This window comes from Lissotriton vulgaris, chromosome 2_2, assembly GCF_964263255.1.
Source record: "Lissotriton vulgaris chromosome 2_2, aLisVul1.2, whole genome shotgun sequence".
Taxonomy (NCBI): domain Eukaryota; kingdom Metazoa; phylum Chordata; class Amphibia; order Caudata; family Salamandridae; genus Lissotriton; species Lissotriton vulgaris.
In genome coordinates, this window is record NC_141688.1 from 335230168 (window position 1) to 335253894 (window position 23727).

General features: G+C 48.8%; 1 long non-coding RNA gene across 1 annotated transcript in view; it reads left to right on the forward strand.

The window, feature by feature from the left end:
* The first annotated feature begins 18665 nt into the window (after nt 1–18665).
* Nucleotides 18666–23727, forward strand: part of LOC147729430 (uncharacterized) — a 209229-nt gene continuing 204167 nt past the window's right edge. Inside the window, exon 1 of the long non-coding RNA XR_015309219.1 lies at nt 18666–18793. This is a non-coding gene — a long non-coding RNA (uncharacterized LOC147729430). The remainder of the gene's footprint in view (nt 18794–23727) is intronic.

The following is a 23727-nucleotide window of genomic DNA, read 5'->3' on the forward strand; positions in this document are numbered from 1 at the left end:
CTGATCAAACAATCCAAGCCCTGGTTCAATTGCTCCCTAAACGAGGAATGTCGCAAACTAAGGTTTACGGAGATATTATGGAGAAACCCACCTTCTATCACAAACCTCAAGGAGTTAAGGATGTCTAGAAGCTCAAAAACAGAACCCTTTAGGGCACAGCTAGCCAACACCAAAAACAGACCTAAAGACAATTTGAAATCATCAAACAGCAAGCTATCCAATCAACCAACCAACTCTCTGCACCCAAGATCACTTGCCCCATTGGCCAGAATTTCTCAGCACACTTATTTGAAAAGTCAAGAAAAATGGAACTAGAACTGAAACTCGACTCTTCTACTGTGCAGCATCAGACCTTACCCACTCCATTATCTTGGTTACCTGCAGTGATAGCCCCTACTGCCTACTCCACAGATTATACTCCAAAAAACAATGCATCATGGAACGCCTTTTTAATACCAGACGTTGCCGAGCTGCTCAATTTTATGACTTCATTAAAGCCCTCCAATCACTTCAACGAACCACTACTCTCCAAGTTCTTCAAAGAGCTCAAATCTGCCATTCTCCCACTCTGGTCCTTGATTATCCATGAATCTCTTGCGTATGGTTGGATTCTTGATTGCCTCAAGATAGATCAAGTCACCCCTATCACGAAAAAGCCAAATGCTGACTTAGCAGAGCCTAACAACTTCCGTCCAATTACTAATATCATGACTTTGGCCAAATTGCTTGAGAAATGCGTTCACTCACAGCTCTGTAACCACATCTAGAAGTTTCAGCTCCTTGACCAACACCAGTCAGGTTTCAGAGCGGGTCATAGCACTGAAATATTGTAAACACATTGTTGATGACGCCTTGAGATCGCTTGACCAGAGCGTACCCTGCCTACCTATCCTTCTTGATCTGTCCTCGCCGTTTGACACAGTCAAACATGATAACTTGACTGTTCTTCTCCAAAAAAGGATGGGCCCTGTCTTAAACTGGTCTACCTTGTTTTTACAAACAGAACCCAAAGAATCCAAGTTAACCACTGGCTTGCAACAAGTACTTTTTTCAATTCGAGAGCCTCAAGATTCCACACTCTTGCCCAAGCTTTTCAACCTCTTCATAGAACCACTCTCCAAAATTCTGAACCGTTCTAACATTCAATACCACTTGTATGCCGATGACACTCAATTGTATTTGAAAATGTCTTCTCCAGATGACATCAAAACCCTTAACGGTGTGCTACTAAAAACTCAACAATGGTTCACTCACAATCTTCTGCTAAATACTCCCAAGACAGATTTCCTGTTTATTGCCCCCACACAATCATTGCGCTCTCAGGCAAGACTTGCTCAAATAACTTACAGTTTTCAACTGCACCTCTCATGTTATTGATTCTGTGAGATCTTTAGGTATAACTCTGGACAAATACCTGAATATGCAAAATCACATCAGTGCAACTACAAGGGGAGCCAATCATCAGCTCAACATATTAAGGAAAATCAACCCATTCTTACTTTCTGAGGACATTCAGTCTGCAGTCCACTCCCTAGTCATCTCACACTTCGACAGGGCCGGACTGGGAACAGAAACCAGCCCTGGAAAACTGCTCAGCTGCCCCCCCGCCCCCGGGGACAGGGGAGAGCAGCTGAGGAGTATGCAAAGGCGGGTTTCAGCCAATTCTGTTACAGGGGGCCAATATTGCCAACACCCGCTGACAAAATCAGCCCCCAGGGGCCCAACACAGGCCTACCAGGTAAACGCCCAGTGCCCGCAATGGCCAGTCCTGCCCTGCCCTTAGAGTATGGAATTGTGACCCTGGCAGGGTTACCCAAAGCTAGATTGGCACCTCTAAGACCTGCTCTGAACTCTGCTGGCCGACTCCTCACCAGTCCCAGAAAACATGATCATATCACTCCAGACCTAATTCAACTCAATTGGCTGAATATCAAAGCAAGGGTTTGGTTCAAGATGGCCTGCCACTCACTCAAAGCTATTCACTACAACACCCCAGTGCACCAGGCAAAAACACTTGAACTACCAGGTTGAATAGGGCTCTAAGAAGCTCTAACACGCTCTTGTTGAAACCTCCCAAATTCAAACAGAACCAACACTCGTGCTTTCTCATTTTGCACCAAGGATATAGAGCGCGCTTCCTCACGAGATCAGATCTAACCCCTCTACCTCCTCATTCAAATAACAAGTCCAATGGTTACTCCTGAATAACCACATACAGCAATAGTCCTTAATCCACCGTAACTAACTGTTATCTCCAGTTGATTTTCTTTGATATCTCATTCAGCGTAGCACATTTTTGTGACTCTTTCCGCCATAAATTTGGTTGCTCCTCTGTTACTTTATTTGTCCCACAAGGTGTGTTGCTGCTCCTGTTCTATATTTCTGCTTGTTAAGTTACTTTTTGCAGTTGCATTTTTGCCTTTTCTTTCTTTTCGCTTCTGCTCCTCTGTCTATCGCTCTGATACCCTCTCGGGTCATGTATATTTGAATGATTCATACAAACACCCCGTTCCTGAGAACTGCGTATCGATTCCTGTATTCATGTGGTACGCATCTTAATATTGTAACATATCTCTCCTTAATAAAGCTCACATTGGAGTATAGTACTCATAAGTAATAAGGATATTTTCTTATAGCAAGGTATAGGTGCGCTCCAACGCCGATTCCCCAGTGGCTCGAAGTGAATAGATAAAAACGCAAGAACCCAAGCAGTTTTACGTAGTCACCTACGCACTCTTTGCAGTTTACGAATAATCCCAGTGACAGCCGGTCTTCTTTTCTTTCATTTTCTTTTGTTCGTTGTCCCATCCCCTTTCCCCCTGGGGAGTCACTAGTGGGCAGCGTTCAGTTCATTGCGCCCTGGTGAGTCTGCGTAGGGATTTGTGGAATATCCTCATCCAAGTGAACCTCATCCATTAGAAACCATCTGGAACTCAAGTGAGTGGCCTTGAGAGAAGGGAACGCCACGCTTATTCGACAATGATCACTACGGGCACTTTTCTTCAGAATTTGGCAGAAGGACATCCTGATCCCAGACAGTTAACTCCTGTGATTCGTGGTCTTCATATCGAAACACAACAGCTAAAGCAAGAAAATATGGCCTCAGAGAATCATTAGCAAAGAGTAAATCACAATGGAGAGAGCCTACGCTCAAAGGACATGGACCAATCTTACTTCCTTCAAAATTTGGTTCAACTCCCTTTGCTTCACCCTGCCCTTAGTACTTCGCAAATTGAACATAATCTTCAAATAAGGGTCCTGACCCCAACTCCTGTACCTTTAGCCCCTGCCGAAGGCTTCGCAGGGGACTGTAGTCCTTTTGCAGCATTCATGAGTCAATGCCAATTGCATTTTTTATCTAAACCACAGTTCTCCGCTACTGATGGTGCCAAAAAAGCCTTTACTATTTCTTATTTAGGTGGCATAGAGGCCAACTGGTCAGTTCCACTAATAGAGAATAATGATCTACTCTTGTACGATTATTTAGCATTTAAAGAAGCTTTGACCTAATTATTTGCTCGCCATATTTTTGTCCATTCAGGTGACATTGAATTATTGCTAACAGGTACAAGAGGAATACTGGCTTTGACTGATAATTGTATTTTGCTCATTTGCACTCCGCACTCTTGTACAAAATGGATTAGCTTTTTATTTTTCAAACTGTTTTCAACTGAAGCTGTATTTTATAACTTTTAATAATCATATGTGCTGCTATTGGTTTTAATCAAATTTACATTTCTGTTTTTTGTATAGTAAGTAATAGTTGTCTTCCTTTTGTTTTGCTTTTATGGATTTATTGCTAAATCCGAATAAAGATTTATGATGGTGATGAATTATTGACTCTTCGCCAAGGCTTCAAGAATCTTGTAACATACATCACAACATTCAATCGCTTGGTTACAGAAACATGGTGGCCTGAGGAGAAACACGCTTCTCTTTTTTACAGAGGTCTTCAGGACGATCTGGACGATTCTTTGGCCCATATTGTAGAACTTCCTGGGAATTGCACTTGTTTTATTGATTTAGTAGTAAGACTAGATAATAGGCCAAGAGAATGAAAAATGTAAGATCATGGCATGATTCTAAAGCTATCCCACTAAAAACAGATAAAAAAAGAGTTAGGAGAAAAATGAAGCAAACCAGAACCTATGCAGATAGGTGGCATTAAGGAGCCTTGACAAGAGAAGAGAAAGAGAGACGTAGAAAAGACCACTTATGCCTTTAATGTGAGAAACCAGGTAATTTTTCCTGTGAATGTGTCATTAACCCCCCCAAAAAAAGACGGTGGCTGGTTTAGAAATCGTACATGAAGATCAGGAAAACTGATGCTTTCAGAGAAAAGAGAGGTCGTTTCTTCGAGACAAAGAGGCCCCAAGGATCTCTCAATACATACTGAAAAAACGAGTACAGGGAGGGTCTAAGGGGATTAGTTTACCGACCCTGACATCTCAATACCCCTATTCGAATGTAGCCACAAAAGAAGAAGAGATGTCCGGTCAAAGGGATGTGTGCACTGTACTAGAAACTAAAGAAAATGTGAGATCATGCAGCAACCACAAGAAATAACACTGGGCTGAGAAACTCCCATCAGCCCACCTTTATGGCGGAACATCATCATGTGGGATTCAGATAGTAGATCCAAACCTTGCCCAACCCATCAAACGATGGTGCGGAGATGGATACCTGAGGTAGAAATCTAGCCACAGTGTTGTTCAAATAGTGCTGATGATGTGCAGTGCTGTGAAAAAATGTGTATGAGAAAGTCTTAAAATTGGCTACTAGGGCAAAAAAACAACTTTAATAAGGATTGTCCTATGTCAAAATTAAAATAACGCCTAAAAGTCTGAAAATATAACTATACTATGGCGCTGTGCAGGAAGGTCAACATGTTTCAGCCGAGCGGAACAAACTGTCCGGCTTTCTTCAGGACCACGGATGAAAAGCTACTGCAATAAGTGAAAGTGAGAAAAATGTTACTGTGCATATAATGTTCATTTACTCCTACCAGGATCTTGGGTCCCCAATGTAATCTGGTGGGAATGAATTAGTTGTCCTTTCCTAGAAGGGAGAAATAGACAATGCACAAAGTACATAGTAAGGTTGCATACATGTATCCCAAAAGAACATAAAGAGACAGTACAGAAAACACACAAAAAAACAAAGAGGAACATTTCTTTGTTAAACAGAAGGCTCTTGTACTTCTGTTTCTTTAATTCTTACTGATTAAATGAAATTATTGGATATCTTACTCACCCAGCATTATGTGGGAGATAACCTCACCTCACCCGGCAACCGCTCGGGAATATGAGGCCCCGTTCTGTTATGTAAAAATGAAAATAAGGACACAATCAATACCTTATTTGTTGTGTCCAACTAGATTGCTATATCATTTTTACTTTAAAATGAACCCAGTTGTTACTTAAAAGACATCCCCTCTATGATCAAGGAGGCTGAATATTGACAGTGAGGTCGCTGATGGCGTAGAATGATCTGCACCCTCGGTGTTAGAAAATGTGATTTAGGCAGAAGGGGTTAAGCTCTAGATAGTCGTGGCCCCAATCCCTCTATGCTCATGAATTGGGGAGAGACTTATTCAAAAGGAGGCTGGAAAGCTAAAAGCTCTCTTCGTATGAACAATACCATCGAAAATGCCCCGGACCTACCTATCCCTCGGTTCCCCTCTCTGGCGTCCGAGAGGAAGTGGAGGTAACATGGGATACGTAGTCACGCTATTTATAGTGTGCTCGATTAAATAATGGCCCCAATTGAGTTGTTAATTAGTGACCAATGATCGCAACACAGCTCTTGTTGCGACCGCGTAGAAAAGAAATCGCTAATCTTCCAGAGATTCTAACCATCTGCGCATGCGCGAAGAACGCTCTTGGTGGACACTGATCATTTGCAAATGTGCCTAAGCCCTAGTGTGATGTCAACTAACCGGCGTTGTTTTTGGGACGCTATCTTGGCGTTCAGTTGCTAGGAAACTACAAAAAAGCCCCGATCTGTATGTTGCTAGTCATACGCGGATACATATAAGACTCGTATGGTGTAAACACGGAATTCGTGTCAACAAAGGTGACGCGTTTTGGCATTCAATTACTCGGAAACTACAACAACACAGCAAACCCCGATCTATGTATTGTTATGCCATCACGGAGCCGATGTCTGGAATATAGCACCAGCGATGGCATTAATCCTAAACCAGAAAAAAGATGTATTAGATACAGTATCACTCGCTAGTATCTTAAGTATGAATTATATCTATATAGCGAAATAAAAAAGACTCTGATTAGTAGTCATAAGTCGATACCTATATATGTCTAATTATGTGCTACCAAATCAATGAATTCCATAGTTGCTTACTTATAATTCTTACGATGGTAGTGATGGTAGATAATTTCATATATCAGGAGGCCATTAAAGGAGATCACTACAAAGTCCCCTATTGTAAGTGGGTTATAGGAGTGCTTGTACGCTAGTATAATACTGCATGGGTCTATAAGTGAAGATCTACAAATTGCTGGTAGATACTATAGTACTAGAGCAGCGGTCTTCAATCTGTGGGGCGCGACCCCCAGGGGGGTCGTGGAGTCCTGGGAAGGGGGTCGCAGATTCTGCAGAGTGCAGTTCCTGGCATTGGGCTGAGGGTGCTCACGGAGGAGGCCTAATTCACACCGAGGTGTGAAAAACATCAACGCCTCATTAAGAAGTAAAAGGTCTTTTAAAGACCTGTCAAGTACTTGGGTGTGACTGTGTGTGTGTCCCTGAAGCTGTTACAGCCGGGCTCACATACAGGAGCTGGGGAAGGGGGCTGGGGGGTGGGGTCTGGGGGGGGGGGAGACTGTAGTGTAGCCCTTTCTTCAATGGATGTTGCGCACCTGGAGCTGTGGGTCCCGTGACACGTCCCCCGCCCCCAGCCGGGAGGCACAGAGATGCCCCCCATGAGTGGGAAAAAAGAATGAAGACGACGCAGAGAGATACTGATTCCCCCCCCCCCATGAGAGAGGCACAGAAAAGGTGGGTGGATGAATTATGGATGGATGGATGGATGAAAGGCTGAAGGATGGATGGATGAATGATAGATGTATGAATGGAAGGATGAAAGGGTGGATGGATGAAGGATAGATTGGTGAAGGATAGATGTATGGATGGAAGAATGAAAGGGTGGGCAGATAAGGATGGATGGATGAAAGGGTGGATGGATGAATGATGGATGGATGGATGGATGTGTGAAAAGGTGGGGGGATGAATGATGGGTAAATGGATGGATGACAGGGTGGGTGGATGGATGGATGAAAGAGTGGATAGGTGAAGGATGGATGGGTGTATGGCTGGGTGGATGAAGGATGGGAAGATAAAAGGGTGGATGGATGTATGAATCGATAAAAGGTTGCATGGATGAATGATGGATGGATGTGTGAAAAGGTGGGTGGATGAATGATGGGTGATGGAAGGAAGGGTGGATGGGTAAAGGATGGATGTATGGATGGGAGGATGAAAGGGTGGATGTATGTATGAATGGATAAAAGGTTGCATGGATGAATGATAGATGGATGTGTGAAAAGGTGGATGGATGAATGATAGATGTATGGATGGAAGGATGAAAAGGTGGATGGATGAATGATAGATGTATGGATGGAAGGATGAAAGGGTGGATGGATGAAGGATAGATTGGTGAAGGATAGATGTATGGATGGAAGAATGAAAGGGTGGACAGATAAGGATGGATGGATGAAAGGGTGGATGGATGAATGATGGATGGATGGATGGATGGATGTATGATGGATGGATGGATGGATGGATGGATGTGTGAAAAGGTGGGGGGATGAATGATGGGTAAATGGATGGATGAAAGGGTGGGTGGATGGATGGATGAAAGGGTGGATAGGTGAAGGATGGATGGATGTATGGATGGGAGGATGAAAGGGTGGGTGGATAAAGGATGGGAAGATAAAAGGGTGGATGGATGTATGAATGGATAAAAGGTTGCATGGATGAATGATGGATGGATGTGTGAAAAGGTGGGTGGATGAATGATGGGTGGATGGAAGGAAGGGTGGATGGGTAAACAATGGATGTATGGATGGGAGGATGAAAGGGTGGATGTATGTATGAATGGATAAAAGGTTGCATGGATGAATGATAGATGGATGTGTGAAAAGGTGGGTGGATGAATGATGGGTGGATGGAAGGAAGGGTGGATGGGTAAAGGATGGGTGAATGGATGGATGATGGATGTATGGATGGATGTGTGAAAAGGTGGGTGGATGAATGATGAGTGGATGGATGAATGATAGATGTATGGATGGAAGGATGAAAGGGTGGATGGATGAAGGATAGATTGGTGAAGGATAGATGTATGGATGGAAGAATGAAAGGGTGACAGATAAGGATGGATGGATGAAAGGGTGGATGGATGAATGATGGATGGATGTGTGAAAAGGTGGGGGGATGAATGATGGGTAGATGGATGGATGAAACGGTGGGTGGATGGATGAAAGGGTGGATAGGTGAAGGATGGGAAGATGAAAGGGTGGATGGATGTATGAATGGATAAAAGGTTGCATGGATGAATGATGGATGGATGTGTGAAAAGGTGGGTGGATGAATGATGGGTGGATGGAAGGAAGGGTGGATGGGTAAAGGATGGATGTATGGATGGAAGGATGAAAGGGTGGATGGATGAAGGATGGATGGAAGGATGAAAGGGTGGATGGATGGATGTGTGAAAGTGTGGGTGGATGAATGATGGAGGGATGTGATGAGGTTTAACAGGCGCATTTATGGTTGTCAAAAGTTGATGATGAGGAGTACCAGTTTCTAGAAACTTTTGTCGGAAGGGGGTCCTTACGTCTAAAAAGGTTTTACAAGGGGGTCTCGGCATTAAAAAGTTTGAAGACATCGGATAGTGCTTTTGTGTTCACTAATCCTCAGTTTGATTTTACGAGAGGTATGACCAATATATCTGAGTGAACAAGGGCATGTTATCATATAAATAACTCTCTCTGAGTTACAATTTGTATGTTTCCTAAGAAGCCAAGGTTTTCCCGTACCCTGGTCCACTCTGTCGGTTTTGTACGTCTGTGGACAGACACTACAGGAGCCACATGGGCAGTGACCCTGGACTGGTGGAAGGTACCAAAGTGTGATAGTGCTGTACATAGTGTGTGTTCTTGGTCTCGTACTGACCAGACTGTCACGTACACTGGGTGCTCTCTTAAAGGAGAACAAAGGGAGTGGTACATTGGTGTCTGTTACATTCAGAATTCCCCAGTGCCTCCGTACTGTTTTTTTAATCTTATTGGAGAGGACACTAAATGTACTAACAAAGGTGAGCCTGTCTACTGGGGGTATCTCAGGCCGCCTGTCCAAGAGAGCCTCTCGATTGTTGTTAGATGCGCGTTTCCACGCTTTTTTGACCAGATGTTTAGGATATTGTCGCTCCTGTAGTTGTAACGAAAGAGTTTTCGCATGTTTATCAAACAGTTCTTTAGAAGAACAATTTCTTCTTAACCGAAGGAATTTACCAATGGGAAGGTTCTCACGTAAAGCTCGTGAATGGTGACTGTTGAACACAAGTAAAGAGTTTCTTGCCATTGGTTTGGTATAAAGTTCACATTGCAGTCTACCTCCTTCTGGAAAGATGAGGATGTCCAAGAAGGGAAGTTGGTCCCGACTGAATTCAACAGTGAATCTCAGAAACTGGTTTTGTTCATTGAGCCATTTGTGAAATGATTGGATCTCTAAGGGGGTGCCTCGCCACACCAACAGGATATCATCTATGTATCTCTTCCATAGCACCACTTGATGGAAAAAGGGGTTGCTATGGTTGAGAACATGGTCCTGTTCAAATGGATGAACATACAGGTTGGCGAGGCTGGGGGCAAAAATACTCCCCAAAGAAGTCCCAGAGGTTTGAAGAAAAAAGTGGTCTTCAAATTTGAAGAAGTTTTCCATCATTGCTAATCTCGCACACTCCATGATGAAATTGATGGGAGTAATACTGTCTAGATCTCGTGAGGTAAGGAGATGCCTAATTGTCTCAAGAGTCTCCTCCTGCGGAATGCAGGCAAAGAGGGACTCTACGCCGAAACTGACCATTAGGTCAGTTTCGACGTTAAACTCTATCTCAGGGAGAAGTCTGAGAACGTCTGCCGTATCTTGCAGGTGAGTAGGCATCTCTTTGACAAGGGGTCTAAGGAAGAAGTCCACAAAGGTGGACAGTAGTTCCAGAAGGGAACCAATCCCTGAGATAATAGGGCGTCCAGGTGGAGGCCTGGTAGCCTTGTGTATCTTAGGTAGGCAATAGAAGCCAGGCGTGACTGGATTCAATGTCACCAAAAATCTAGCTTCCTGAGGTATTATCCATCCTTCTGTGCTACCTACATCTACTAGAGTCTTGATCTCTGTAAGCAGTCGTGGTGTAGGGTCAATAGATGGCAGGCGGTAAGCTTGGGAATTGTTTAGTTGTCTGAGACATTCCTCACGATATGTGACTATGTCCAGAATCACTGTTGCAACCCCCTAATCCGCCAGTTTTATGATGATAGATTGGTCCTTGGATAAACTGGTGAGTGCATTTCTTTCTCTAGTTGAGAGATTCTGGCAACTCCGTAGATTGGTATCATATAAAGCCATGATATCGTGTGTTACAGCTTGTTCAAACGTGGTCACCTGTGATGGAACTTGATGGGTGAGAGGAGTGAATGTCGATTTAGGACATAGTCCTTTGTTAATCAGACTGTCGTCCTTTCTCATTTCGTTTTCGTTCTTGAAAAAGAAATGGAGACGTACTTTCCTGAAAAATCTTTCAAGCTCTATTCTTGTCTCAAAGGGATCACCTTTGTTTGTGGGGACGAAAGCTAGTCCTTTCTCCAACACATCTTGTTCATCCGGTGTCAGAGTGCGTGAGCTAAGATTAACCGTTAGGTTCCGTTCGCTGCTTTGCTGGTGGACTGTTGGGCCGCCTTCCTGCTCCGCGTGTTGGGAAATGTGGGGTCTGTCTCCCAATGGACAGTCTGTTGTCCTATTTTTCTTCCGCGACTTTGGCCACGGCCTCGCCCTAAAAAAGACGGATCTGAAAAGAACTGAGGGTGTTGTGAATAAGGGTTCATTTGTTGTACAAAAGGTGGCGGTTGAAAACCCCAAGGTCCTGGGGGCCACCAAGGGCCTGAGTTTTGATAGTTACCTTGCATCCCTCCTCTCTGCATCCCTCCTCCCTTATAATATCATAGCTGTTGACCACCCCCCCGGTCTATGCGCTTGTTGTATTGGTGGTATCAGAATCACTAGAACTCTAATCGGATCCTGAAGTGGAATAATTGGACCCATAGCGTCTTCCCTTACTATTATATTCAGGTGCCACAAAATTGTCACTGGTGTATGGATAGATCTTGACCAATGAGAAGAGAGCTAAATCCTTCTTGAATTTGTCAATTTTGTTTATAAGGATGTTGTCTCTATAGTCCTTATTAGTCTTATTTGTTTCATCCATACGTTTTTTAAACAGGCATTGTTTATCTGTATTTCTCAATTCCGGAGCCAGGGGTAGCTTCTTCAATTTAAATTTAGCAAAAAACATAAGGCTGGTGCATGTCCAACAGGAGGAACCAGCACCTTTCCCGAGGACTCCTTCATTTTCATACCACACCACCAACATTGGTTTGTGATAACGGCCATACACAAGAGGCGAGGTTTGATCTGATTGACACCCAACGTTTGAAGTGATTCTTGGTATTCCTTGGTTGGAATGTCACAACCCTAAAATGGACTGGAGTTCACGGACCGTGACTTTAGATTCTGCATTTTGTAGAAATCATTGTTATCAAGCGGCGCAACGCATCATTTCCCATCGGACAATCTGCTGCATGTCCACCGTGATTTTTCTGATGTTTTTGATCCAGTTCCGGCTACGTAATCATCACCACATAGAAACTATGACTGTCGAATAGATCTTGTACCTGGTGCCATTTTACCCTGCAGCAGAATCTATGCACTTACGGAACCTGAAACTACATATTTAAAACAATGCCTGGATGAACTTCTGGATTCAGGGTACATACGACACTCAACATCGCCTCTCTCATCACCACTCTTTTTCATAGCAAAAAAATCTCTGGGTTCTAGGGGAGCTCCAAATCTTGTATGTGATGATAGTCCCTTAATTCTAGGTGTCGTCCTAGATCTCCTATGTGCTGATAATGTCTGCGCTTTAGATGGTGTCATAGCTCTTGTATCTGATGATTGTCTAGATTGTATAGGTCTCTGTCTAGCTCTCCTGTGGGGGTCTACAGCCTGCCTCTCATGTGCGTGTTGCCTATGGTTTGGAGGTCTCTGTCTAGCTCTCTTGTGGGGGTCTGCAGCAAGCCTGCCTCTCATGTGCGTGTTGCCTATGGTTGAGAGGTCTCTGCCTAGCATTCTTGTGGGGGTCTGCAGCAAGCCTGCCTCTCATGTGCGTGTTGCCTATGGTTGAGAGGTCTCTGTCTAGCTCTCTTGTGGGGTTCTGCAGCAAGCCTGCCTCTCATGTGCGTGTTGCCTATGGTTTGCACGGCTTTGCTATGGTTCCATTCCTACCTGCGGGACAGGAGACAGGCAGTGTCCCTTCCCCCATTCCAATCCGCATTCGCATCTGTGCCCCAGGGATTGCCCCAGGGCTCCTCCATCAGCCCCATTCTTTTTAACGTGTATCTTAAACCCTTGATCACGTTAATAAAGACCTACAGGTTAAAAACTATCAATTACACGGACGACACCCAGCTTATTCTCTCATGGGAGGGAGAAGACTCTATCCCCTTAACATCATTTCACGACTGCCTAAGAGAGACGGCTGGGTGGTTGCACAAAAACTCCCTGCAATTCAACTCCTCCAAAACTGAGGTTCTGTTTTGTGCTGGTAACCGAATACCACGCCCGTTCCCGAGCGATTTCTGGCCTCCGGAAACACCGGAAAAACCACAGCCAATGTAAATGTAAGGTGTTTTGTAGCGCGCTCAATTACTACCGGAGTATCCTGGCGCGAATGACCGCTGGGGAACCCGTCCTGGCTTTCCCTGTGAGATGGTCCCATGCTGGGTATCTCCAAGGTGAAGCCAGGCATCCCCGGCGTCTGTGGGGGGCCGTTGTAGAGATGAGGCAAGCTTAATGCCCAGAGTTACCGAGTGTGATCACTGCCCAAAGTGGGCACCGAGGCGAGAATTATCAGTCCGCAGACCCTGGTCCAAGACCCTGCCGCGTCGGGAATCGAACCCTGGTCCCGGGCCGTTCTCAGCCTCCGGGTCTGCCGCCTCTAACCAGTGAGCCACACCTCTCTCCGCAACCTCGGTCCGCAACCTGGGGGCCATACTTAATAACAAGCTGAGTATGGAAACCCAGGTTGCAAAAACAGTAGGGACTTGCTCCGCCCTTCTGCGATCCTTGCGCAAAATCATGCCTCTCCTTCCCGCACAAGCTCGGGCGTTGATAGTCAGGTGCACTATTCTTCGTCGCCTTGACTATTGTAACGCTTTGTTACTTGAGTCTCCAGCTGTGCTGCTAGATCGACTCCAAAGAATTCAGTCGGCCGCTGCCAAGCTAGCTCTCTGCTGGACCAGGAGATCCTCTGCCACAGCGGCCTTAGCCGAGCTACACTGGCTCCCTCTGAAGCAGCGTGTGGCATTCAAGGCCCTTTGCCTTGCCTCTAAGGCTCTGCATGGAGTCTGGCCTAGACCTCTGCAAGCCTTGTTCTCCTGGTACACCCCCAACAGAACCCTTCGCTCTGCCTCAGCCTGTCTGGTAACAGTTCCTAGATACAACAAAGCTAGAACTGGGGGCAGATCCTTCAGAGTCGCAGCAGCTAAACTGTGGAACAGTCTGCCCTCTGACATCCGCCAAATATCATAACTCTTCCCCTTTCGGAAACGTATCAAGACCTGGCTATTTCCCTAACTCTATTCACCTGACACTCGCTTTGTTTTCCTCAGTTTAAAGAGTATTCTCCAGCGCCAAGAAACCTGCAAGGTGTTAGCCGCGCCATACAAATACTTTAAATAAAAATAAAATAAAAATTTAGAGGTCTCTGTCTTGCTCTCTTGTCGGGGTCTGCACCCTGCCTCTCATGTGCGTGTTGCCTATGGTGGAGAGGTCGCTGTCTATCTCTCTTGTGGGGGTCTGCAGCCTGCCTCTCATGTGCGTGTTGCCTATGGTGGAGAGGTCGCTGTCTAGCTCTCTTGTGGGGGTCTGCAGCCTGCCTCTCATGTGCGTGTTGCCTATGGTGGAGAGGTCGCTGTCTAGCTCTCTTGTGGGGGTCTGCAGCCTGCCTCTCATGTGCGTGTTGCCTATGGTTCAGAGGTCTCCGTCTAGCTCTCTTGTGGGGGTCCGCCACCTGCCTCTCATGTGCGTGTTGCCTATGGTTGAGAGGTCTCCATCTAGCTCTCTTGTGGGGGTCCGCAGCCTGCCTCTTATGTGTGTGTTGCCTATGGTTAGGAGGTCTCCGTCTAGCTCTCTTGTAAGGGTCTGCAGCCTGCCTCTCATGTCCGTGTTGTGTATGGTTGAGAGGTCTTTTTTCTGTTCTCTTGTGGGGGTCTGCAGCCTGCCTCTCATGTGCGTGTTACCTATGGTTGAGAGGTCTCTGTCTAGCTCTCTCCCTGGTTCCCTGGGTTCTAGGTGGATCCTAAACTGTTGTATCTGATGAGAATAATGGGTTCAAGGTGTACCCTCGCTCTCATATCTGATGATAGTCCTTTATTCTAGGTGACGTCCTAGATCTAATATATGCTGATAATCTCTAGGTTCTAGGTGGAACCCTCACTCTCATGGGTGATGATGATGACTAGATGGTGTCTTAGCTCTTGTTGGACTTGGCCCTTCTGGCAGGTTCACCCCTAAAACATTTTGCTTATGAATGTGAATTGGTGGTAGTGATTTTTGGTTTCTGCGCACTTTCACTGTGTCCCAGTGGAAATTGCGTGCGCACTCTGAGTGTGTGGAGCAAGGTTGGCTTGCCCTCCCATAGGAATGCATGGGGAATGTCTGTGTCCCTGGTAGTTCCTGATGCGTGAGGTGTGCAGGCTCGAGTTTGGTATGTGCGGACTCGTGAGATTGAATGCTGCGCAATGATATGTGCGGCGTGTATGTGTCTAGTGTGGAAGTGCTGCTTCTAGACATGGGTGTGCGTGTGCAGTGAGTGTGCTGGCACGTGATTGGCTGGAGCTGGCTGGTGAGCCTAGCTCCAGGAGTCTGGATGGGTCTGCCCGGTGGTGAGTGTGGAGATTAGCATGCTGATGGGTGGGGAGGAGTGCACCTGGGTCCTGAATAGGGCTGGGCTTTCCCCACACAATGCTTGCTCCGCCCCCTGTGGTGTGTCTAATGTCCCTAGCCCTGCCAGTGAATAGAGTGAGGGGCTGAGCACATCAAGAGTGCTCACAAACCAGCTGCGACTGGTTTTTCCCCTCACCCTGAAGCTAGACAAAGGGAAAAGGTGTATAAAAGAGGGACTGTGACCCATGAAAATGTTCTTGCCTGATCCTACTTGAGGGGGGCTGCTGCTGGGCGCCAGGAGGAACCGCCACTTGGGACTGCCTTCCTGCCTGGAGGGCCCAGTGAGCTGGCCCCTAGCCCAGCCTTTCCCCCCCCCCCCATGTCTTGCTCTGCTAGGAGGACTTTTTCTGGACGTGTGGGCCTGTCTAGGTGGAGCCCTCACTCTCATGTGTGATGATGATGGCTAGATGGTGTCTTAGCTCTTGTATGTGATGAATGTCCCTGGGTTTTTGGTGGATCCTAAAGTTTTGTATTTGATGAGAATCACTGGTTTCGAGGTTTACTCTTAGTTTTCATATCTGATTATATTTCCTGGATCCTCGGGGAGTCATAGATTTTGTTTGTGATTATAGTCCAATGGTTCTAGGTGTAGCCCTAGCTCTCATGTGTAATGATAATCCCTGGGTTCTAGGTAAGGCCCTGACTCTGGTATGTGATGGTAGTTCCTGGTTTCTAGGTGTAGGCCTAGCTCTCATATATGAAGTTAGTTCCTGGGGTTTACGCGAAGGCGTATCTCTTGTATGCAGTGATAGCCCCTCAGTTCTAACTGATGTTTGTGAAAAAACACCCTGGGTTCAGGGTGCAGTGCTAGATTTCTTGTGGGGGTCTGCAGCAAGCCTGCCTCTCATGTGCGTGTTGCCTGTGGTTGAGAGGTCTCTGTCTAGCTCTCTTGTGGGGGTCTGCAGACTGCCTCTCATCTGCGTGTTGCCTATGGCTGAGAGGTCTCCATCTAGCTCTCTTGTGGGGGTCTGCACCCTACCTCTTATGCGTGTGTTGCCTATGGTTGAGCGGTCTCTGTCTAGCTCTCTTGTGGGGGTCTGCAGCAAGCCTGCCTCTCATGTGTGTGTTGCCTATGGTCAAGAGGTCTCCGTCTAGCTCTCTTGTGGGGGTATGCAGCCTGCCTCTCATGTGTGTGTTGCCTATGGTCAAGAGGTCTCGTCCAGCTCTCTTGTAGGGGTCCGCAGCAAGCCTGCCTCTCATGTGCGTGATGCCTATGGTCGAGAGGTCTCCGTATAGCTCTCCTGTGGGGGTCCGCAGCCTGCCTCTCATGTGCGTGTTGCCTATGGTTGAGAGGTCTCTGTCTAGCTCTCTTGTGGGGGTCTGCCTCCTGCCTTTCATGTGCGTGTTACCTATGGTGGGGAGGTCTCCGTCTAGCTCCCTTGTGGGGTTCGTCAGCCTGCCTCTCATGTGCGTGTTGCCTATGGTTGAGAGGTCTCATTCTAGCTCTCTTGTGGGGGTCTGCCTCCTGCCTTTCATGTGTGTGTTGCCTATGGTTGAGTGGTCTCTGTCTAGTTCTCTTGTGGGGTCCGCAGCCTGCCTCTCATGTGCGTGTTACCTATGGTGGGGTGGTCTCCGTCTAGCTCCCTTGTGGGGGTCCACAGCCTGCCTCTCATCCGCGTGTTGCCTATGGTTGGGAGGTCTCCGTCTGGCTCTCTTGTGTGGGTCTGCACCCTGCCTCTCATGTGCGTGTTGCCTATGGTGGAGAGGTCGCTGTCTAGCTCTCTTGTCGGGATCTGCAGCCTGCCTCTCATGTGCGTGCTGCCTATGGTGGAGAGGTCGCTGTCTAGCTCTCTTGTGGGGGTCTGCCTCCTGCCTCTCATGTGCGTGTTGCCTATGGTTGAGTGGTCTCTGTCTAGCTCTCTTGTGGGGTCCGCAGCCTGCCTCTCATGTGCGTGTTACCTATGGTGGGGAGGTCTCTGTCTAGCTCCCTTGTGGGGGTCCGCAGCCTGCCTCTCATCTGCGTGTTGCCTATGGCTGAGAGGTCTCCATCTAGCTCTCTTTTGGGGGTCTGCACCCTGCCTCTTATGCGTGTGTTGCCTATGGTTGAGCGGTCTCTGTCTAGCTCTCTTGTGGGGGTCCGCAGCAAGCCTGCCTCTCATGTGTGTCTTGCCTATGGTCAAGAGGTCTCCGTCTAGCTCTCTTGTGGGGATATGCAGCCTGCCTCTCATGTGTGTGTTGCCTATGGTCAAGAGGTCTCGTCCAGCTCTCTTGTGGGGGTCCGCAGCAAGCCTGCCTCTCATGTGCGTGATGCCTATGGTCGAGAGGTCTCCGTATAGCTCTCCTGTGGGGGTCGGCAGCCTGCCTCTCATGTGCGTGTTGCCTAGGGTTGAGAGGTCTCTGTCTAGCTCTCTTGTGGGGGTCTGCCTATTGCCTCTCATGTGCGTGTTACCTATGGTGGGGAGGTCTCCGTCTAGCTCCCTTGTGGGGGTCGTCAGCCTGCCTCTCATGTGCGTGTTGCCTATGGTTGAGAGGTCTCATTCTAGCTCTCTTGTGGGGGTCTGCCTCCTGCCTTTCATGTGCGTGTTGCCTATGGTTGAGTGGTCTCTGTCTAGTTCTCTTGTGGGGTCCGCAGCCTGCCTCTCATGTGCGTGTTATCTATGGTGGGGTGGTCTCCGTCTAGCTCCCTTGTGGGGGTCCGCAGCCTGCCTCTTATCTGCGTGTTGCCTATGGTTGAGAGGTCTCCGTCTAGCTCTCTTGTGGGGGTCTGAACCCTGCCTCTCATGCGCATGTTGCCTATGGTTGAGAGGTCTCTGTCTAGCTCTCTTGTGGGGGTTCGCAGCCTGCCTGTCATGTGTGTGTTGCCTATGGTCAAGAGGTCTCCGTCTAGGTCTCTTGTGGGGGTCTACACCCTGTCTCTCATGCGCGAGTTGCCTATGGTCCAGGGGTCTCTGTCTAGCTCTCTTGTGAGGGTCTGCAGCCTACCTCTCATGTGTGTGTTGCCTATGGTCAAGAGGTCTCGTCCAGCTCTCTTGTGGGGGTCCGCAGCAAGCCTGCCTCTCATGTGCGTGTTGCCTATGGTCAAGAGGTCTCGTCCAGCTCTCTTGTGGAGGTCCACAGCCTGCCTCTCACATGTGTGTTGCCTATGGTTGAGAGGTTTCTGCCCAGCTCTCCTGTAGGGGTCTGCAGCCTGCCTCTCATGTGCGTGGTGCCTTTGGTCGAGAGGTCTCCGTCTAGCTCTCACACACTTTTGTGGTCCCTGAGTTATAGATTCAGCTCCACGCCTTCATTTACACTCAGCTTCCTTGAGCTTGTGTGTTTACCACACCCAAAAGATCTTAATCTGTTCTCATCTCTGGTTTCTGGTCCTTGTCTTCTTCCAGTGCAGCCTGTGGGCGGAGTCAGCTTCAGTGGCTACATATACACACAGGCCACCTGCACCAAGCACTTGTCCTCCCTCAACCCTGAGCAGCAGTCAGTGCACCCTCAGCAGCAGCCAGCAGAGCCATGTTCAGCATCTGTACCACCCCACTGGGAGCTATGACACTCTTTGGCGCCATCAGTAAGTGATCTAATTTACAGATGTTGCTGGGTATTACTACATGCTGCAGAATGTAAGATTACTGCTCTGAAATGTATGAGGGGCCACAAGCTGTGCCCCCCCCCCCCAAAGTCACCCTGGCCTAGTGTGGGAGGGGGTTGGAATCTTAGGCTGACACAAAACACACCCCGGGCCCTGGTTATGAGAAGCCGCAGGTGGTGGGTGTGGGTTCAAGAGTGGATGTGGCTGCTTTGGTTTCTCTGAGCACCAGCACTGTGGGGCTGGTTAATGTTTCACTTTAAAGTGCTGAACCTTGAGAGCAGCAGTTAAAGGTTTATGCATAATGCGTGTCTTGACATGAAACTCAGTAGACCAGGGGATGATGAGGGAAAGAAATTTAAAACGAGGAACCCTAAATGTGTTATTAGTGAATTCCAGCCTGCACATGGGCACACACGCATGATTATAGCGCCTAGAGGCCAGATGGCGGTAGGTGGTGTTTTATGTGATGTGCAGTAGATATACTTGATATGAGTTTCATTATATTGTGATATTACCTTTTCTTGTATGTGATGTGCTTTTATGGTTTTTATTAACCGAATAAAGTATTTTGGGTGGAAATGACGTGCAGTAGTAAAGGGCAGTGTAGAGTCTCACCTCCCCCCGGCTGATAGCGCGCACTTCACATGTATTGTGTAGGAGCCTTCCATGTACACAGCGCTCCACACACACGAGTCAGTGTCCGCTGTGTGTGAAAGGAGAGGTGGAGACTTTTCTTCCCATGTGAGATAAAGGACTCTCACTCCTAGAGAAGTCGGACTGGCCTATGGGGCCACCGGGCAGAGTCTGATGGGCTGGTCTGCCCGCTCAGTGTGTGGTTTGTAATTGTATTTATAAAGCACTTTCTAGCCCTGACAACTCATTGAAGTGCTTTGCGGTGAGTAGCATGCTAATAGGGAACCAAACAAGGATTAGTAGCGAAAAAGTACACGGATACATGAGTTCATTTGAGTGCTGGACATGTGAGTCTAATAGGTGGATTGAGCAGGAGAAGGAGGGAAAGGAAAGGGAAGCGCCTAGAAATGATTTGAGAATTCATGGTGGTAGGAGTAGGTTTGGGACAAGTAAAGGAGAAACGGAAGCACCTCTAGAGCTCGAGAAGGGGAATCCGAGCACTAAATGAGGTCCAGATCAGTCTAAGAGGGGTACCTGAGGGAAGAATTTAGAAAGGGTTATTAGGGGGATTTTAAAATGAGGTTTTGGCGGATGCAAGGAGGGATCTAGAAGAGAAGAGTCTATAACTTGTTATGGTGGAGTTCCAGGAGCAAAATGAGGTGTGGGATGAGTCAGAGGTGGAGGCTGAGACTGAGGGGTGCATTCGAGAGAGCCAGAGGCTGAAACTGAGGGGTGTATTTGAGAGAGTCGGAGGCTGAGACTGAGGGGTGCATTCGAGAGAGCCAGAGGCTGAGACTGAGGGGCGCATTCGAGAGAGCCAGAGGCTGAGACTGAGGGGTGCATTCGAGAGGGTCGGAGGTTGAGACTGAGGGGTGCATTCGAGAGAACCAGAGGCTGAGACTGTGTGTATTCGAGAGAGCCGGAGGCTGAGACTGAGGGGTGCATTCGAGAGAGCCAGAGGCTGAGACTGAGGGGTGCATTCGAGAGAGCCAGAGGCTGAGACTGAGGGGTGCATTCGAGAGAGCCAGAGGCTGAGACAGAGTGTATTTGAGAGAGCCAGAGGCTGAGACTGAGGGGAGTATTCTAGAGAGCCAGAGGCTAAGACTGAGGGGTGCATTCGAGAGAGCCAGAGGCTGAGACTGAGGGGTGCATTCGAGAGAGCCAGAGGCTGAGACTGAGGGGTGCATTCGAGAGAGCCAGAGGCTGAGACTGAGGGGTGCATTTGAGAGAGCCAGAGGCTGAAACTGAGTGTATTTGAGAGAGTCGGAGGCTGAGACTAAGGGGAGCATTCGAGAGGGCCAGAGGCTGAGACTGAGGGGTGCATTCGAGAGAGCCAGAGGCTGAGACTGAGGGGTGCATTCGAGAGAGCCAGAGGCTGAGACTGAGGGGTGCATTCGAGAGAGCCAGAGGCTGAGACTGAGGGGTGCATTCGAGACAGCCAGAGGCTGAGACTGAGGGGTGCATTCGAGAGAGCCAGAGGCTGAGACTGAGGGGTGCATTCGAGAGAGTCGGAGGCTGAGACTGAGGGGTGCATTCGAGAGAGCCGGAGGCTGAGACTGAGTGTATTCGAGAGAGTCAGAGGCTGAGACTGAGTGCATTCGAGAGAGCCAGAGGCTGAGACTGAGGGGTGCATTCGAGAGGGTCGTAGGCTGAGACTGAGGGGTGCATTCGAGAGAGCCAGAGGCTGAGACTGAGGGGAGCATTCGAGAGAGTCGGAGGCTGAGACTGAGGGGTGCATTCGAGAGAGCCAGAGGCTGAGACTGAGGGGTGCATTCGAGAGAGCCAGAGGCTGAGACTGAGGGGTGCATTCGAGAGAGCGGGAGGCTGAGACTGAGGGGTGCATTCGAGAGAGCCAGAGGCTGAGACTGAGGGGTGCATTCGAGAGAGCCAGAGGCTGAGACTGGGTGTATTCGAGAGAGCCAGAGGCTGAGACTGAGTGTATTTGAGAGAGCCAGAGGCTGAGACTGAGGGGTGCATTCAAGAGAGCCAGAGGCTGAGACTGAGGGGTGCATTCGAGAGAGTCAGAGGCTGAGACTGAGGGGTGCATTCGAGAGAGCCAGAGGCTGAGACTGAGGGGTGCATTCGAGAGAGCCAGAGGCTGAGACTGAGGGAAGTATTCTAGAGAGCCAGAGGCTGAGACTGAGGGGAGTATTCGAGAGAGCCAGAGGCTGAGACTGAGGGGTGTATTCGAGAGAGCCGGAGGCTGAGACTGAGGGGAGTATTCGAGAGAGCTAGAGGCTGAGACTGAGTGCATTCGAGAGAGCCGGAGGCTGAGACTGAGGGGTGTATTCGAGAGAGCCGGAGGCAGAGACTAAGGGGAGTATTCGAGAGAGCTAGAGGCTGAGACTGAGTGTATTTGAGAGAGCCGGAGGCTGAGACTGAGGGGTGCATTCGAGAGAGCTAGAGGCTGAGACTGAGTGCATTCGAGAGAGCCAGAGGCTGAGACTGTGGGGTGTATTCGAGAGAGCCAGAGGCTGAGACTGAGGGGAGTATTCTAGAGAGCCAGAGGCTGAGACTGAGGGGAGTATTCGAGAGAGCCAGAGGCTGAGACTGAGGGGTGTATTCGAGAGAGCCGGAGGCTGAGACTGAGGAGTGTATTTGAGAGAGTCGGAGGCTGAGACTGAGGGGTGCATTCGAGAGAGCCACAGGCTGAGACTGAGGGGTGCATTCGAGAGAGCCAGAGGCTGAGACTGAGGGGAGTATTCGAGAGAGCCGGAGGCTGAGACTGAGGGGTGCATTCGAGAGAGCCAGAGGCTGAGACTGAGGGGAGTATTCGAGAGAGCCGGAGGCTGAGACTGAGGGGTGCATTCGAGAGAGCCAGAGGCTGAGACTGAGGGGTGCATTCGAGAGAGCCAGAGGCTGAGACTGAGGGGTGCATTTGAGAGAGACAGAGGCTGAGACTGAGGGGAGTATTCGAGAGAGCCGGAGGCTGAGACTGAGTGTATTTGAGAGAGCCAGAGGCTGAGACTGAGTGTATTCGAGAGAGCCAGAGGCTGAGACTGAGGGGTGCATTTGAGAGAGCCAGAGGCTGAGACTGAGTGCATTCGAGAGAGCCAGAGGCAGAGACTGAGGGGTGCATTCGAGAGAGCCAGAGGCTGAGACTGAGTGCATTCGAGAGGGTCGGAGGCTGAGACTGAGGGGTGCATTCGAGAGAGCCAGAGGCTGAGTCTGAGGGGAGTATTTGAAACAGCCAGAGGCTAAGACTGAGGGGTGCATTCGAGAGAGCCGGAGGCTGAGACTGAGGAGTGCATTCGAGAGAGCCAGAGGCTGAGACTGAGGGGTGCATTCGAGAGAGTCGGAGGCTGAGACTGAGGGGTGCATTCGAGAGAGCCAGAGGCTGAGACTGAGGGGTGCATTCGAGAGAATCGGAGGCTGAGACTGAGGGGTGCATTCGAGAGAGCCGGCGGCTGAGACTGAGGGGTGCATTTGAGAGAGCCAGAGGCTGAGACTGAGTGTATTTGAGAGAGCCAGAGGCTGAGACTGAGGGGTGCATTCGAGAGAGCCAGAGGCTGAGACTGAGGGGTGTATTTGAGAGAGTCGGAGGCTGAGACTGAGGGGTGTATTTGAGAGAGCGGGAGGCTGAGACTGAGGGGTGTATTTGAGAGAGCCGGAGGCTGAGACTGAGGGGTGTATTTGAGAGAGCCAGAGGCAGAGACTGAGGGGTGCATTCGAGAGAGCCAGAGGCTGAGACTGAGGGGAGTATTCGAGAGAGCCAGAGGATGAGACTGAAGGGTGCATTTGAGAGAGCCAGAGGCTGAGACTGAAGGGTGCATTTGAGAGAGCCAGAGGCTGAGACTGAGGGGTGCATTCGAGAGAGCCAGAGGCTGAGACTGAGGGGTGTATTTGAGAGAGCCAGAGGCTGAGACTGAGGGGATTATTCGAGAGAGCCGGAGGCTGAGACTGAGGGGAGTATTCGAGAGAGCCAGAGGCTGAGACTGAGGGGTGCATTCGAGAGAGCCAGAGGCTGAGACTGAGGGGTGCATTCGAGAGAGTCAGAGGCTGAGACTGAGGGGTGCATTCGAGAGAGCCAGAGGCTGAGACTGGGGGGTGCATTCGAGAGAATCGGAGGCTGAGACTGAGGGGTGCATTCGAGAGAGCCGTAGGCTGAGACTGAGGGGTGCATTTGAGAGAGCCAGAGGCTGAGACTGAGTGTATTTGAGAGAGCCAGAGGCTGAGACTGAGTGTATTTGAGAGAGCCAGAGGCTGAGACTGAGGGGTGCATTCGAGAGAGCCAGAGGCTGAGACTGAGGGGTGTATTTGAGAGAGTCGGAGGCTGAGAC